General features: G+C 41.1%; 1 protein-coding gene across 2 annotated transcripts in view; it reads left to right on the top strand.

Moving 5' to 3' along the window:
- The first annotated feature begins 11,937 nt into the window (after positions 1-11,937).
- Positions 11,938-18,831, top strand: part of PHF3 (PHD finger protein 3) — a 47,659-nt gene continuing 40,765 nt past the window's right edge. The window contains exon 1 of one of the 2 annotated variants that reach the window (XM_069851475.1): positions 11,938-11,961. The gene's annotated coding sequence lies outside the window, so the exon portion shown is untranslated. The remainder of the gene's footprint in view (positions 11,962-18,831) is intronic. The other variant, XM_069851476.1, reaches the window with a different exon arrangement.

Genomic DNA, 18,831 nt, shown 5'->3' with positions numbered 1-18,831 from the left:
ACTGGTCCTCAGAAGTTCATCCTGTATCTGCTTAAAACTAAACTGTGGGCTTGCCTTTCTAAACGGTGAGTTGGGGTGCTATGTGCAATGTGAGCTTCAATGAGGCTTCTGAAGAATTGCTTTTGGAGAAGTATAGTCTCAGTATAAAGAGAACTTCAGAATTGTTTTATTTAAAAATGTCTGAATATGATGTAGCTTAGTCTGTAAAGTAAAAAACTCTTAGCTTTCCTTTTGGAAGTTCAGCTTGGTTTATAGGGTTTGGATTAACGCATACATCTTCATTTGGCTGGGGAAATAAGGCTTTTTCTTTTGGAATAACACCCAAAGTCATCAATGTTTCTATTGTCAAGATGGACTAGGGTTTAGGAGCAATTGCAAAGACAAAACCTATAAAAACTAGGCAGTTCAGCAGGCTGGTGTAAATACTGGTTTGACACAGATTAGTGTCCAAATTGAGTTAAAAATGCCAGTTCTGAGAGTGACCAAATTAGGAGGAATCTGTAAAGCAGCCAGCAGTAAAACACCTGTGAATTTTTAACTTATTTAGAATTCTTAGTACAATTCCTGAACGTACATCAGATTGTGCTTTGTCTCTATGAGACTTAAATATGTGAGGAGGGCTGTGTTTAGGTTGAGAGCTCTAAAGTGTTACTGATGGGAGCTTGGTCCTTTCAACTCTAAACTTGAGGTTGGCCTCGACTTTTGCTGATTTTGGTAAACTGAGATTTCTAAAGAGGAAAAACTTGCATAATTAATATTTGTCTGTTTAAAGCAAAGAGCAAGTCAACTTCTGAACTATTTCCACATTTAGACATGAATTCCTAAGGAACAGAAAACTCCTGTTCCTCTTTTTTTCTAACAGCTCTGGTAGGTTTTAAGCAGTAAAATGTTGACGGTACTCAAAAGGTGAAGATAAGATAGCAGGTGGAAGTACAGTTAAAGTTCTATGTAATTTATATGAATTTACAAATAAAAGGGAAAAGAAAAGCTTAAATGGAATTACTGTATCTTCACTTAACCCCAGCATGGAAGGCAGGTCCTGGTGTTACTTCGGAGTTTAGATGCTTAGAATGACTGTAACTTGTCCTTTCTTCGAGAGTTACATTGTGGCAGTACTTAATAGTACATTTTTGTTGTCTCCTAGACTATGCTTTGTGTGGTGGTCCTAAGGGCTTGGGTAACTATGGTCTGTAAATGGTGTTAGTATTTATAGGATCCTTAGCATGTAGCACAAGTTAAATACTTATGGGAAATGGAAGGAGAGGGAGAGCATGATCTTGCCATTATTGCAGAAGAAAATTGATGCATTCCCTATATCCTGTTTTGTAGTCCCTAAATAATGCAGAGGAAAGATGGTCAAGCAAGATATTCTGTTACTGGATATCCAAAATCAGGTGCAAGTTAGATGTGATTCTCTTGAACCTGATTCTTACAATGCTGAGCAGTCAGTTTCAACTGAAGTCCATAAATCCTGTACTTCATGTATGTATATATATGTGTGTGTATATATGCATATATATATGAAATTATGTAGTACTACATATTTTTTAACAGTGCTGAAGCATTTCAGACTGACAATTCAAAAGTAGTTGATACTTCTGATTGTTAATCTCCCTCGTCTTCAGTTCTCCATGCATAAGAAAACATTCATTCAAGTCCTCACATAAGGAGGGTAGTGTGGAGATAAGCAGTAAATTCTGAACTAATTAGACCCACCTCTATTGTGGAAGAAATAGGAGGAGGAAAATATGTAATTTTGTATTGAGTGCAAGTTCTAGGTTAGACTTCAAGATCATCTTTGGCCATAATAATAGTAAGGAACTTATTTGTTCACGTGAGCATTGTTCATCCTTACAAGTGAGATGGGAAATAGTCTTGTGTAATTAGGCTAGGAGGTCCAGACTCAAGTTCGTGGATGATCTTGCCTGTATAATATTTAAGCTTCTAAATGCTTGACTGTGCAACATTAATAATGCTTGGGGGTTCAATGGGTTTTTTTTAGAATGTGCAACATAATTTAAATAGTTATTGAGAGGTATTTAAAGTATTTTGAATTGGTTGGGATCTTGCTGTATCATTAAGCAAGTATTTTCTGTAAGTATGGGGCGGTTGTTAAACTGGAGATCAGAGTAATCAGAGTAATCTAATTTATACGTGTTGTGTAATCCCTACTGAGGCTATCACCACTGTAAGAAAAAGAAGAGTGATAATTCACAAGTTGAATTCACATCAGGCTGAAACTGGTGGGGTTTTTAAATAGCTGGAAAGGACTCATCTAAACAAATGCAGACTAACATGTGAGTAGAGGCTTCCCTTACACTCTGTGGAAGGGATTTGCACTTCTTGGGCAACTATTCGTATGCCTAGAGAGATACCTAAAATAAGTTAGATGAAGAGCTCTATTGACGGCACAGTCTGTAAAGGGAGTGTGGGACAGCAAATTCAGTTTGCAATGTTGGTATCTACAAGTACATTAAATAAGTCTCACCTAACTTGTGTAAGTGCAATAGTTCAAAGAATCTGGTAAAGTATTGGATATTTCTCTCAGCATACTCCACTCTATGCATAATAAATATTTACAATTATCTGATTTAATTTTTATTTATAAAGATTTCTACTATGGGAAACCACAGCAAGCTGCCTCAGGTGTTATTTTCCACTCGGTGATCACCTGCATGGATGCTGTTAATTTCAATAGATACTGTTCTAATAAGTTGTCTTCAATGCACTGAGAATTAATTATCTCAATAACATCACAAGTTACTTAACCATGGAAAACATCTTTGTGAGGTAATAGTCATTAAGTAGTGGGTCTGACAAGAAATGATAAGGATGGTGGCAGAAGATCAAGTTGCCTGCTTAAATTTCTCATTCAAATGAGCACTTTCAAAGTGTAGCTGAAGAAAACCAGTTACGCGATGTTTAGGTTCATGGGAATGCTCAACACAGAAATAATCAAATAGTAGAAGACATTCAGTCTACACTACATGTAAGTTGTGTCAGTGTAACAAAACCTAAACAAGTCTAGGGAAAGGGCATTTTCTAGCGGCCTGGAGTCTTAAATTCCACTTTATTGGTGTAGTAACAGCAGTAGTAGATCCTTATTCTTCATACATAGTTTGCTTTCTTCCATTCTCCAGAAAATCTGTGTGTTACAAGGTAGGGCACGTAAACCCTGAACTTGCCTTTAAAGTTTCAATCACAGAATCACTAGGTTGGAAAAGACCTACTGGATCATTGAGTCCAACCATTCCTATCAATCACTAAACCATGGCTCTCAGCACCTCATCCACCTGTTCTTAAACACCTCCCTGGGCAGCCTGTTCCAGTGCCCAATGACCCTTTCCGTTATTTTTTTTTTCTGATGTCAAGCCTAAACCTCCCCTGGTGGAGCTTGAGGCCATTCCCTCTTGTTCTGTCCCCTGTCACTTGGGAGAAGAGGCCAGCTCCTTCCTCTCCACAACCCCCTTTCTGGTAGCTGTAGAGAGCAATGAGGTCTCCCCTCAGCCACCTCTTCTCCAGGCTAAACAACCCCAGCTCTCTCAGCCGCTCTTTGTAAGACTTGTTCTCCAGCCCCTCCACCAGCTTCATCGCTTTTGGATCATGGGAGCTTTGTTCTGCTCCTCAAACTCCTGGGTGTGTACACAGAGGGAACAACTTTCTTTACCATTAAAGACTGAGGCAAAGAAGGCATTAAATACCTCAGCCTTGTCCTCATCCCCTGTCGCAACTGTTCCATTTGCATCCATAGGTGCTGAATATTCTCCCTGGTTCTCCTTTTATTGTTAATGTATTTATAGAAAGAATTTTTTTACAATTCAACTGTAACTTCTAATTCAGCCTAATAAAAGCACACAAAGGCAACCAGGGCAAAGCAGACCTGCAAAACTGTGAAGGGGTTCCATTATACTGCAAATAAAATCTTCCCTTTAAGCTTGATACACATGGTTTTCTACAGTAACACACACACGCTGCAGGGATGGGCTGCCCTACTCCCCTTGTCACACTTGGCGTGGCAGGATTTTCACTTTTCCCTTCCTTGTAGGTATGAGGATGGGTACCTGGCGGCAGAAGGCTGTGTATCCTTGCTCTCAAGTGCTGCCTAGGCTCTCCAGACATGGAGTGTCTCTGCAACATGTATTTACGTGGTCAGGATTAATTTGGCTAACAGGCAGGCTTTATTTCTAGGCAGGCTTTTAGTGTCCATTTCTCATTTTAATCTAATCAGTCAGACAGTTTTATAATATCCAGTCACTTTGTATTGTTAGGGAGGCCATCCTGATGGAAAGAATGCAAGCTTCCCTACATTTGTGTTTAATCACAAACCTTAACTTGACCTTTGTTAATTCTCCCAATCTCAGGCCTTACTCAGATGTCTGATCTCAGTCAGCTCCCGCTGCATATTTCATACCTTGAAAGTCCTGACCTCCCAAATTCTTGACTTCCTTATTTTATTTCTATTTTTTTCTGTCTAGAAATTCTTGGTCATTTCTATTTCTTGTCTACTTGTCCTCAAAGCTCCCTTCCCAGACTTCCTTAATTGGTAACTAGTTTTATTCTCTGGAAAAAATTAAGTACTATTCAATGGCACTTGATGTTTACTTTCCTGTCTCAATTGTCTTTGAGCACCACCAAGTATTTATGCTACTTTAAACCTGGCTTTCAGCAAGTTCTATTGAATAGCAAGTCCTTCCCCTTGAATGTGTAAAAGGAGAAAATTAGGGGATTCTAAGCCAAGTTCAGAAAGGTGGTTAGACAGGATTATCATATCATTTTGGATTGAAGCAGTAGGATGGTTTTGAAGGAACAAAAAATTAGGAGGTGATCTAGTCCAATCCCAAAGTCAAAGCAGGACTAACTTCACAATTGGATCAGGTTATTCAGGAGCCTGTCTAGTCAAGTTTTGAGTATTTTCAAGGATGGAGATAGTTCCTTCCAGCCCTCTGTTCTCAGGTTGACTGCCCTCCCAGTGAATACAGCAGTAAAATTCCCTCAGCCTCATATTGAGGTTGAAGAAACAAATATATGCCATCTGCTCCAAGTCTCTGATAACCTTGGTGACGCTCCATGGGGGTTCACTCCAGTTCGTCTATAATATTTCTTGTACCAAGGAACTTAAAACTGAACACAGTACTCCAGATGTGGTCTATAATCACTTCCCTTGACCTGCTGCCTACAATCTTTCTGTTCAGTTTGTCCACCAGGTCCTTTCTGAAAAGCTTTCTGGTCAGCTGACCCCTATCTGTACCAGTGCATGGGCTGTTTACATCCCAGGTGCAGGACTTAACAATGTAAATGACGAATGTTGCTCCGCTTTCATCCACTGAAGTAATTGTCTCATCATATGCTATCAGGCTAGTCGGGAATAGCGGGACCTTGGTAAATCCAAGTTGGCTTGTACACAATCCTTTATTTTTCATGTGCTTAGAAATGGCTTCCAGAAGACTATATGCTCCATAACGTTCGGGAAAGGCAATGAGGCTGATCAGGCTGTATTTCCTTGGATCCTCTTTCTTGCCTTTCTTGAAAGTGCATGGAATTTTCCAGTTACCGGAAGCCTTCGCGATCACCACAACCTTTCAATGATGAGAGCAGTCTCAGAATTCTAGCCAGCTTCAACAGTACTGTTGCACGAATCTCATCTGGTTGGCTTATTTGCTCCTAAATGCCATCTTTCTCTACTGTGCCTCAGTATTGAATAAGAAGATAAAGGCTACAAAGTTTAGGGAAATAAGGATGTAGGATGAGACTACTTCATATGGAAGAAAGACCAGAGCTTTACATTTTCTGCCTGGAAAATGTCAGCCTCCAAATTAGGAAAGAATTGACTCTTCACATTTACACTTCACGTGCAAGAGGTGCTGATCTCTCTGGTATCTAGGGATAGGACATACGGGAAGGGTTCAAAGCTGCACCAGGGGAGGTTTGGACTACTCACTGGGAAGCATTTCTTTACAGAGAAGGTGGTCATATGCTGGGATGGGCTTCCTAGAGAGGTGGTTGACGCCCTAAGCCTGTCAGTGTTTAAGAGGTATTTGGACAATGCCCCTAATAACATGCTTTAACTTTTGGTCTGCCCTGAATTGATCAGGCAATTGGACTAGGTGATTGTTGTAGGTCCCTTCCAGCTGAAATAAACTATTCTATTCCATTCCAATTCTATTTAGAAACCATGACAAAATCAGAGGCAAGCACTCAGGGTAACATGAAGCGATTTAGATTGCTTAAATAATCACTTTTGCCAATACCATTGACTACGCCAATTTATTGCAAGTCCTGATTTAGTATCCTGCCTGGTTTGCCAGTTTGTCACAAAGCAGGTTTTTACACAGCTTTGATTCAGCGGCAATTTAATATTTCTTAATAGTTTTGAGACAGGTCACTGGATTAGGTTGTGTAATTCTTAACAACCCTTAATTGTCAGCCAGTTTAATAAAGTGATTCAATAGTATTTGTTACAATCAAAACAGCAGCTTAGAGGAAATGGCAAGGTTCACAGGAGACTTACTGTAGGGTTTCCTAAATCTAATTACTCACATACACAAACCCCAAAAATTTATAAATAAACAGACACACAGAAGTCAACCAATGACTGAAACTTCCCTCTTTAGTGAATTAGTCACTTCTAATGCATCGGCATTCATGAACAGGCAACTGTTGAGTCTCAAGAAGTCTGACTTGACTTTTGCTTTTCATCAGCTTTTGTTAACAGATGATTGTCAAATGTTCACAAAAATCTTCCTTGGGTGGTGTCTCAGTTCAGGTGAAGATGCTGGTCACAGCCCACTGTGATGCAGGAGAGCACAAACTGTCTCAGTGATGATTGCTCTTGATAGGATTGTGAGATTATTTACTTTGGTCAGTATTTTTCCATTCTGGCCATGATGCTCTTTGGCAGAAAACACCAGAATTGCCTGCTGTACAATTCCAGTACTTTCCAGATTGTTCAGTTCTGGTACTGTCCAGACCTGGCTACGATCCACACAGCAGGAGTTCACGGATTGTCAGGGAGTGACTGATGGTCTCCTGCTCACTGCCCTTGCCAGGCAGCAGGAGTTCCAGGTGCTGTCAGGGAGTGCCTCAGTGCTCCGACTCACTGCATTTGTACAAAGGCAAAGACACAATGGGAATTTTCTCCCCCAAAATGCATGGCTTACCCTGAGATTGCAGAGTGGCCTGTTGGGAGGGGGGTTGCACCACCATGTGAGGGCACAATTTTCTGTGTCTGTTGTAGCTAAGGTTGGGATTGAACCACGCAACTGCAGTTGTCTTTCTATGTACTCAACCTCTCTCCCTGAAGAGTGCTGGAACTGTCTGTGTTAGCAGGATGCTAAGGCTAGGAATGGATTCATTGCAGAGCTGTATGGTTCATGGCCAGCACCACTGTGAGAAATCCCACATCACATAATGCTTGTGAATGGGTCCAGAGCAGGTTACAAGGATGATCAGAGGGCTGGAGCACCTCCCGGATGAGGACAGGCTGGGAGAGTTGGAGTTGTTCAGCCAGGAGAAGAGAAGGTTCCAAGGAGACCTTATAGCGACCTTCCAGTACCTGTAGGAGCTACAAGAAAGCTGGGAAGGGACTGTTTACAAAGGCTTGTAGTGATAGGATGGGAGGCAATGGGTATAAACTGGAGGGGGGGGGGCAGATTTAGACTAGACATAAGGAGAAATTTCTTCACGATGACAGTGGTGAGGCACTGACACAGGTTGCCCAGGCAAGTTGTGGCTGCCCCATCCCTGGAGGTGTTCGAAGCCAGGTTGGATGGGGCCTTGGGCAGCGACTGCTTCTGTATTATATACTTTAATTTCTTTCAGAGGTTTAATTTTGCTTTGCATGACATTCTAAGAAGTTAATTTACAAGTAAGTGTAACAATTGGGTATTAAATTAATTTAAATAAAATATCTTGAGAACATTTAAATGTACATCACCAGTGAATAAAAAAAGTTGTTTCTGTGAGAGCTATTGAATAGTTATTGAACTACTGCTTATAACCTAACTCAGCTTTTGACAGTGGCAAATACTATGGTGGAACACTGGAAAAAACTTGTTAGTCTGCTACCATATCCAATAATTTATTTACCTAGTTAGGCATATGGAGCAATCCAATTCCTTTCTACAATTTGACAATTAGAGAACTAGTAGGTAACACTCAGAAGCAAGCCGTTTTTAAGACCAGTACAGTATCTGTCCGTGTATAGCACTTTCTTTTCAAAAGCACTGTTTAGAAAAAATCATGGAATGGCAAGGGAAGGTTGTAAAGAAAATCATTCAGGAACTTCTTGGAAAGAGTCATGGCTGAAAAGAGACTTGGAACTGTAAGCAAAGAAACTGCCTTCTGCTGCTGCTGCTGCTTTCTCTTTTGTTCAGGGCACTAGCAGACTGTGTCCTGAAAAGAAATAGGTTCCTTTCCAGTGGAAAAAACTTGCAAGATCTGGACTGTTACCAAGTAGCTTGTGTGTAGAAATGACACAATAAAAACATTGCTAGGAAAGATAGCAGATGGTGCAGTTGCAATTGTGTATAGCTGATCTGTAATTGTATATAGAGATCTTTGTGATACCTATTACATTGTCCTTTGTGATGTTTTGCTTTTTTAATGTTAAATAAATCCACAACATAAGTGCTACAGGTAGGCAAGTCACTACGTTTGTAACAAGCAATTGTGATTATAAAGGGAGTGGCACAACTTGGGGCATGGCAAGAGAGAAGTGTATAGACTCTGTTACAGGTCACAGGAGTCATGGGACTTTTGAAAGCGTAAAGAAAGAACTGAATAGGGCAATGAACAATGATCAGATTACTAGCAGTGCTTTGTCTGGTGCTTGTGTCAAAAGTAATGTGATCAAAAGGGTCGAATGCTGGAAAGTTTGTGCGATGCAAATGTGTTTAACTGAATTTCACTTCAGACAGTAATTTAATTTCTTAGTATAATCTCAAGAATATATCATAGGTTTAGTGCCTTGTTGAAAGACTGTGCCTAAAAAGCCTTTGAAGAAATTAGCACAATCAGCCCGGTAGCTCAGTTCTGTGCCATCATAAGAAGGCAATAATTTTTTAAATGTGCTTGCCTTGGAAAGGAGAGAGAATTTCTTAAACTAGGAAAGCACAGGAAGAAAACTGGAAAAAAATACAGTTGTGTTGATTTGCATCTGTAATTGCATTTGCATAGTGATTTAAGAAGGGCAGAAAGAAAGAAGTTCAAGTGGGTTAAAAACTGTGCTCTGCTACAAAGGTGTAAGCATCTTGTAGCAACTACCCTGTGCAGTGGTTGAAAACATCACTGCAATACCATGCCTTCAGTTTAAAGCCTCCTTTCTCATTGTCATGGTAGCAAGAAAAATATTTAATATATTTCAGCCTTTATGGCACCACAGAAAGCCTTAGAGAATATGCATCTCAAAGATCGAAAACAGACCTGAAGAAAGAAACAAAAGGAAAATCAGTTAATTTTAACTTCCTCACCTTTTTGTTATCATTTTTGTTCCGACATCATAAAATGTTTGCATTTCATTATAGAATATGAGGAATTTGTAAAGGAGGTATTAATATACGGTCACTCAGAAGATTTGATTATTAGAATTTGGTTGTTAGAACTAATGTTCAATACCTGTTTGTCTTTTGGGGTGTACTCAGTTTGAAACTTGGTATATGCAATAAAACCCCAGTGCTGTGCTTAATACTAGCCATCTGGCTGAAAGAAGAATAGCGTATATTGTATTTAACTAATGTTATAATGCAAACTAGAAAAGAGTCCTTTTCTTCTAGAACATTATGCAGGCACTAAATTACTTCAGCTTCTGATGACCTGATAAACTCACATCATAAAAGCTTCTTGTATCACCTATGTGGTTCGAAATAAGGGTACTGGGCAGATGCTAGTCTTCTGCAGTCTTCATGCTTTCCCATTGTTCTCTTCCTCAAATATCAGAAAAGCAGAAGACTGTTACTGCTAATGATTAGATTAGCTATTAGTAAGGACACCGCATTCTTCATGGCAGCTTGTACTGGTCTGCTCGGGGTAAAACTGATACAAGAAGTAGCTACTATTACAAAAAGTGGAATATTTTGATTTAAGCCGAAGTAAAGTTCATCTGAGTAATTGTATTTTTGACAGTTAGACGGCATGTCCCTCTCATAGCAGGTTTTTTTTTAATAGCATTGGGGTTTTTTTATAGCGCTTTTTCTCAAATAGTGTTTTTCCAGATACTGTTAAGTCTTGTGTTCCATATGATCTTCGCTGAACAGATGTGTCTTCTTCTGTGACCACCTCTGCAGTCTTTCCCCATCTCAAATGTGAGGTTAGACAGAGCTGGAGACAAAGCTTGAAATCAGCAAGAGATTTGACTGTTGTGAAGTTTATAATAACATTAGAATTAGTCCTTGGAAAGGAACAGGATAAGACTTCTGGGAAAATTTATACATGCAGATGTAAGTACAAAGAAGACATAACAGTGTCTGGAAAAAACATAATTTGAAAAAAAAATGCTATAAAAATTGTAGAATCATAGAATAGTTTGGGTTGCAAGGGACCTTAAAGATCATGCAGTTCTAACCCCCCTGCCATGGGCAGGTACACCTCCCTTTAGATCAGGCTGCTCAAGGCCCATCCAGCCTGGCCTTGGGTACCTCCAGGGATGGGGCAGCCACAGCTTCCCTGGGCAACCTGTACCCGTGCCTCACCACTGTCACGGTGAAAAAATCCTTACTTATATCAGGCCTAAACCCGTCCTTCTCCAGTTTATAGCCATTGCCCCTAGTCCTATCACTACAAGATTTTGTAAACTGTCCTTCCCCAGCTTTCTTGTAGCCCCTTCAGGTTCTGGTAGGTCGCTATAAGATCTCCTTGGAGCCTTCTCTTCTCTTCTCTTAGCTAAACAAGCCCAACTCTCTCATCCCGTCCTCACATGGGAGGTGCTCCAGCCCTCGGATCATCTTTGTAGCCTCCTCTGGATCCGTTCCAACAGAAAATACAAGCTATCAATAATAATATTGAAGGGGCGTTCTGTCTAACTTTCAAAAACCACAATCGCTTGGGTGAACTTAACACTAGTTTAGCCTAAATGAAGATACTGCCCTTTTTGTAATAGTAACCGATTTCCATATAGGGGCATCTACCCGAAACAACTACCTGAATCTACTACCTGAAAGGAGGTTGTGGAGAGGAGGGTGCTGGCCTCTTCTCCCAAGCTGACAGGGGACAGGATGAGAAGGAATGGCCTCAAGCTCCGCCAGGGGAGATTTAGGCTGGACATTAGGAAAAATTATTTCACAGAAAGGGTCATTGGGCACTGGAACAGGCTGCCTAGGGAGGGGGTTGAGTCACCTTTCCTGGAGGTGTTTAAGGCACGGGTGGACGAGGTGCTGAGGGGCAGGGTTTAGTGATTGATAGGAATGGTTGGACTCGGTGATCCTGTGGGTCTTTTCCAAGCTGGTAACTCTATGATTCTACAATTCCATGATTCCATAACTCTGCCCCTCGTTCTCCCGCCCCAGCCCGGCGCCTGCGCGGCGCCTCCGCCTCCCTCCCTCCCTCCCTCCCTCCCCACCCCGCGCACAGCGCCGTCACGTGACCCCGGCCGGGCCTCCTCCTTTCCCCCCCCCCCCCACCTCCCGGCGCGGCGCCGCTTTACGCCCTGACGCCGCGGGGGCGCGCGCGCGCGCGGGGCCCGGACGCCGCGTTTAGCTTAGCCGGAACCCGAGCGAGGCCGGGACCATCCTGGGCTGCGGGCGGAGGGGGGGGGAGGGAAGGAAGGAAGGAAAGAAGAAGAAGGAAGGGAGGGGGAAGCACCCCCGGGTCGGTTTCCCTTTAGGGCCGCGCGGCCGCGCGCGCCGCCTCCCCCCCCTCTCTCCCTCGCCCCTTTCGGCGCGGCCGCCGTCTCTCCTTCCTCCTCGTCGTCGTCGTCGTCGTCGTCGTCGTCGTCGTCGGCTCCCGGGCGGCGCTGGGCGGCGGAGCAGGGTGAGTGATGGCGGAGGGGGTGGGGAGGGCCCTGCCGCCAGGCGCGGCCTCGCCCTTGCCTGCACCGGGGCCTGGTCCGGCCCGGCCCGGCCTGGCGTGAGCGGGCGGGACCCGGCCCTGCTTGCGCCGGGGGCCCCGGGGCGCTGCCCGGCCTGGACTGACCTTGCTGAGGCTGCAGCTCGGCCGCCTCCGCCAGGCGCAGCCCCGGGGTGCTGCCGGCTTGCCTTGCCTGCCCTGCCGTATCGCGTCTTGCCCCTTCTCGCTTCCCGCCTCGCCTCCTTCCCCCCCTTCGCCAAACCTAAGGAAAAAATAGCAGTTTAGACCCTGCTGTTCTTCCTACTATTGGTCTGACCTGTTCTGGGCTCCTCCTCCCGTCTCTCAAACTTAGCATCATCAACAATTTCGGTGTTTAACTCTTGTGTATAGCACCCGCCGTGAGACGTGCGGGAGAAACCTCGAGTGCTGTGTTCGGGTTTGGGCCCCTCACTGCAAAAAGGACATTGAGGGGCTGGAGCTCCCCCAGAGGAGGGCAACGAAGCCGGTGAAGGGGCTGGAGAACAAGTCTTAGGAGGAGCGGCTGAGGGAGCTGGGGTTGCTTAGCTTAGAGAAAAGGAGGCTGAGGGGAGTCTTATCGCTGTCAACAACTATCTGAAAGGAGGTTGTAGCTAGGTGGGTGTTGGTATGTTCTCCCAAGTGATAGGATGAAAGGGAATGGCCTCAAGTTGTGCCAGGGAAGGTTCAGATTAGCCAGCAGGAAAAATTTCTTCACCAAAGGATTTATCAGACACTGGCAGAGGCTGCCCAGGGAGGTAGTTGAGTCACCATCCCTGGAGGTATTTAAAAGGTAGATGAAGCTTAGGGGTATGATTTAGTAGTGGGCAGGCACGATTGGACTCGATGATCCTGTGGGTCTTCTTAAACCTAGTGATTCTATGAAATGTTGTCATCAGCAGTAGTGAGGCGATTCAGTGGCCTGGTGGAATTTCCAAATGCTGCTCTTGGATGAGGCTTCCTTACTATTCAGATAATTAACATCTGTAAGTCTTTGAAAGAGCTGTTGTTTGTGTCATTGCAAGCTTGCTTTCTACACGGTCTGCTCAATGGAGACCTCTTACAGCTGTGAGGTGAGGGATTGGAAGAAGAGCACTGTGTGCAAAGTAGGCTGGGTTTGTAGAAACGGCTAGCAGCATGAAGCATTAAAGTGAGGAAATGAAGATGAGGACATAAAATGACAACAGCTGTAACATAAAAATTGTAGTTGTGGTGTTGTCTTTTGTATGGCTGTTAATACATTATGTAATTTCTATAGATTTGCTTTTATAAAAATAGAAGAGTGGGAATATTGTAGAATTAAATGTAAGGATGGTCAACATATGGCCTCTCTAATGTCACTAATTCATGGTTTGCTTTGCTTAATAAATTAAAGCTTGGAACACACTGTAACAGAGATTTTGAAAACCTGGATTTTATATTCCTTGGAATAAATTTGAGTTGTCTCTACAGCTAAATGTGTAGCCCACAATGAAACTGCTACTTAGCTCTCTTTTTGCTTTACCAAGTCACTTCTGTTTTTGATTTCTGTAGTTAGCTTTAAAGATTATGCATATAGATATGGAGTTCTGAACACCTGGAATTTTTTAGCTGTCATTGCCTGTTCATTCAGTTTTTATATGCATTTTACTTTTCCAAACCTTCAGGAATTTCAAGCAGCTGAAAGGGCACCTGGCTATGAACTGTGTTGGCCAGATCTGATTAAATGTAATTAACTGAAGTCATACATTACAGTGGTAATGTGTTACTAAGAAAGCAAAAGCTCTAAAAAATCTCTAATTATCTGTCATATTTCTGTGACCTTTTCTTTTAGAAGTCTTAATTCTGCCTCATGGAGTAAATACTATTCGTGATATGCAAAGATCTGAGCTGATGTATGCTGTATGAGATTTTTTTAGTTATTTTAATGGAAGTTGTTATTTTTAAAATAGTAATTTTCCCTGGTCAACTCGAATCCAAGTCCTGAAAAAAACTAAGAGATGATTAACTATTTGTAGGAAATTATAAGCTTTTGCTGTTTTATTGTATTATTCTGGCATTTTATGTCAGAAACTTTTTTTTTCATGGTAAAGGAATATTTTTGGAAGATAGTACTATAAGTAGCAATGACAAAGTCAACTAAATTGGGGTATGAGTGTTCATTATATAGCATCAAAAAGTGAAAAATACAAACGGCTTGTGACATCTGTCTGACTGATGTCAATACGGCTACAAGATGGTTGGTAGATTCGTGGTGAAAACTTCACAAGGCTTAGACATCAGGCTTCAAGGTACTTCTGAAAAATGTAATTCTAATGCCTTTTTCTGAATGAATCATTATCAAAGAGACTGTGATAAATTCAAAAGGTATTACAAATGAAATTATTCTCTCTGGGGTGATGGACAAATAGTCAGTATAACCTATTACACACCTTAACATTTATACTGTGTTCAAGCTGAAAATATTTGAAATTATTCTTGAGAAAGGAAAAGAGTTTAAGAGCATAGCCTCTTTTCAGAGAAATGCCTCTTGGTGGTGAAGCTTACAAATTCTAAAGATATACACAGAGGTGGAGGCGGTAATAAAATAATGTATGATCTTTGATTATGCTTAATTTTTATGCAGTTTAAGAATATTTGGGACAGCCCAGCAAAGAAAAACAGTCTACTTCACAAAATATATTTGAAATATTTCACAACGTAAAGACGTTTCTTGTGACAGAACACAACTTCTAGTGCAGTGCTTTGTGCATCTTCTGTCTGTAAAGTGAGGGTGAGAAATATATGGTTTTTTGAGGAGAGGTTACTTCATTCAAAACATAACTGTTGAGTTGATTTTTTGTAATGTAATAATTTGATTTTGTACAATTAAGAGAAGGTATCTCTACTTCTTCTGAAATTGTCTCATTAAATCCTTTGAAATTTACTTTTTCTTCCAGTTCACTGAAATGAAGTACAATTTTTGCTGGTGAATGTTAATTCTTTTGGATAGTGAAGGCTTATTTAATAAAGAAAATATCTTGACCTGTCTGGCCTCCTTTTGAATACCGCGGTAGGAAGTAGTAAGGGAATTGCTATATCGGTAAGGGGAGCAGCATGTACTTCCAGATTATAGATAGATTTTAGAATATGGTTATTTGAAGTGTCAGACTACTGAGATTTCAGTAGCAGGGTGATAAGATTTGGGTCAGTTGGTGTTTGAAGAGTTAAGGGTGGGGGGAAATAGTATAAAAGAGCTGCTTAAGAATTACTGAAATGCTCAGGTTTACAGTTCTTGTTCTTTTGATCTGTGGAAGGGCTTTGGTTTTACTGCTCCTAAAAGCTAGATCTTTAATTTTAAATGAGAGATTTAAATAATAAATAGGGAATTTCAGTAACAGAACAGATAAGGTATAGATGGATACTTACGAGTCTATTTCTGGCATACAGCTTTGTCAGAGTACTTGGGCCTCTCTTACAGCAATACTGATGTTTCACATAAACCTGTGGAGTACGTTTCTGTTAGGCAAGTCTTTGACAGTGTCCTATTTGATGGGTGGTGGGTAAATGAGAAAGATCAAATTTGTTTATGCTCAAAGGCCAGAGCTCAGCAAACTGTATTCCATCCAAGTGTTGTGCCCTGTTTCTGAGAAAGGACACTGACATTTTTGTGATGTGGCTTTATTACAATGCATATGCTCATAAGTAGAATCATAGAATCATAGAATAACCAGGTTGGAAGAGACCCAATGAAATTGCTTGTCTTGTCAAAAATGTTTTGTCAGTTAATTTAGTTCTTGAAGACTGTCCTAAATGTTGGGATTTAGAATCATACAATCATAAAATAGTTTGGGTTGGAAGGGACCTTAAAGATCCAGTTCTAATCCCTGTGCTGTGGGCAGGGACACTTCCCACTAGCTCAGGCTGCCCAAGCCCCATCCAACTTGGCCTTGAACACCTCCAGGGATGAGGCAGCCACAGCTTCCCTGGGTAGCCTGTTCCAGTGCCTCACCATTCTCATAGTGAAGAAATTCCTCCTCATGTCTAGTCTAAATCTGCCCCTCTCCAATTTATACCCATTGCCCCATGCCCTATCACTACAAGAAGCCTTTTTATAAAGTCCCTCCCCAGCTCTCCTGTAGGCCACCTTCAGGTACTTGAGCCAATGTGAACTAGACTAGAAGGCATATTGGCATGAGAGCTGTGAAGCTGAGGTTTTCTTATGGCCTCTGCCACTGTTGCACTGTCTGATATTGTTTTCCTCTTTTATCCCATGTGTTAGACTGAGCTATTTTGGCCAAAATCTGCAGAGGACCTGGGTTCTAGCTTTTGGTGCTATGACATTCATAAATGTTGTAAACATTAGAACCTGCATTCAGTCTTATATGGACTCATGGCAACATAGCATTAATTTTCAGATAGGTTCTCGTGACCTTAAATTTCAAGGTTTTGCATGCTAGGAAGGAGGAAGATGGTACGGTAGTAAAACTTGCCTGTACTCAGCATCAGCGCATAGCAACATAGATTGGTAGGTGGGTTATAAGTGTCAATGTATCAGTGAGCACAGAGTGTTGTCAAACATTACAGCTCTGGTGAGCAAAGGTAGATGTTTGATACTCTGGATGCTCTTTTGTGGTATGGTAATTACCAAAACACTGAGGGGTTTTATTTAACTGCCTTTGTTGGCTTATTTTACGTTAATTAATGTGCGGTTTCCCCCTTTTGCTGAAAAGGTTTTGTCAGGTTTTTTTACTTATTGTTTCATTCCCGTGTAATAAATGCTGAGTCAATTTTTCACATTCATTTTGACATCTAAGGTACTATTTATCCGGATAGCTCTGTTCCTTTTAAATGCTTTTCAAACCAGCATTTCTTACTACTACTTTAAGAAATGCAAATAATATAGATGTTTTAATGGAGTCTGTTACTGTTGTTAGGAGTAGTTCTTGCTCTCAGTCATTTTGCATGTGTAAGCTGAAGGAACAGGCAAGGAGACAACAGACCAAATCTTGTATTTTGAATATTGCAGTCAGGTCCCATTGCACCCCCATTGCTGTAATTGCCCTGTGCTGTAGCAGTCTCAGTATGTACCCTGATCTAGGAGCCAGCAGGTGGGACAAGTTTCACATCTGTCCAGGCTGTACCTGGCTGGTACTTCCCTGTTTGCTTTGCTTGTGAATGCTCCTCTTCTCACTGGTTCTCCATAAGTGTGACTTTTCATATTTTGTTACTTCCAATTAACTACCCAGTGGGGTAGTGCTTTAGAATTATTGTGCGATGGGAGTACATTTGATATGTACACTTCTGCTGTGAGTAATGCAAAGCCACTGGCCTCTAGGGTTCAAGTGGAGGACACAGCTGCATTTCAGGGGAGTAATGCATTCCTCCCTGGAGCTGTTAAGAGTTGTCTTTGGAAATAAGTGACTATGAAAAACTTAACTGTGTTTTCACTTGTACCTCTGGCTATTTTTCCTGGTAGTCAAAATGTTTCAAATGCAAAATGAACCATTAGCAATTCATGCAGTTTAGGCATCGTCTAAGGAAGATTTTCTTTTTTTTTTGGTAACAGATATTTCTAACAATTGTCTGTGTGTAGAAAGAAGTATATCTTCCATTGTCAGTCCCACAGTTTGTGCTTCATGTGACAGTTAATCGAATAATGCTGGAAATAATTTTCTAAACCTGGTACGGTATAAGTTATGCGAAGAATTGAATGGTGGTTTCTTGAACCAAGTAAAGCAACGTTTTGATTTAATGTACTTTACTGGGATAACCTTTCTAACTACTTTAAAAGCTGTATAACATATTCTTTAATCTTTGATTTTGTGGTGGTAGAATTTTTATGCAAAACCACTTTGTTTATATCCTTACAGTGACTTTTTTTTTTAATGCAAAATTTAGGTGGAACTTAGCCAATTATAAGCTCATGTTCCAGAAATAAATTTTTCATTAAAATTCCTCTTGAATTTTATCTAATAGCTGGTTGGATGTTGTTGAAGATGGCAGTGGCCGTTGCATGTATAGTCACTTTATTTTGTAGTGCTTTTAGTTGTTCTGAATGGTAGTCTTGGAAAAACATAAGTATTCTTTTTTTCGTTACATTGTTGAAGACAGAGGTTATTTTCTGTCATCAGTGATTCCTGTAACAAGAGCTAACATTCTGCTTGAGCTTCATTACTTAATGGTGCTCTTAATGAACTGGTCAGCACTGCTTTGATAACAGCAGTATTTGAGTAATAATTATATAAATGTTCCCCTCCTATCCAGGAAATGCTTGAGATATTGTAAATGTGTTCAAAGGCCCTACTACTCTTTGATTTTGAGTACCAAGGGTTTCTTACAGTAATTTATGGGTGTTCTTTTGCAGTGTCATTGGCACTTTTTAGTGTTAGGTTTCACCATCATTTTATCCTGTGTCTGTTAGTCTTGTGCTTGTGTGATGCCAGTATGAAAAAAACCCCTGTAATTACAGGAAGGTGTTTTAAAGTACTGGAGTGGAGCATTTATAATTATTTTCTTAGTTTGAGCCATAGCAGCTCTGGTACTTTATCCTGTATAGTATCAGATCATTTTAACTATGTAGCATAATAAAAACAGATTATGCAGTGCACCACAGCACTTCCTCTGTTAGTTTGCCGCTTTATTTGTTGCCAAATTTGGAAATTATTTTGTCAAACATAAAAAAAAATATGAACTGCTATAGGTGTCAGCATGGTGTATATGTAGATGCACTACATTGCTTCATAGAAGTAGTCTGTTTTTTGGTGAGGGAGCTTTCAAATTATAGCATGCTTGCTGCTGTAAGGCTGTTACCTACTTAGTCAATGCACCTGACTTGGCCTCAATTTCCTTCTTCTTGGC

The sequence above is a fragment of the Phaenicophaeus curvirostris genome, chromosome 2 (genome assembly GCF_032191515.1).
Source record: "Phaenicophaeus curvirostris isolate KB17595 chromosome 2, BPBGC_Pcur_1.0, whole genome shotgun sequence".
Lineage (NCBI taxonomy): Eukaryota > Metazoa > Chordata > Aves > Cuculiformes > Cuculidae > Phaenicophaeus > Phaenicophaeus curvirostris.
Note: the sequence above shows the minus strand (reverse complement) of the source record. Positions and strands in the feature narration are given on the sequence as shown.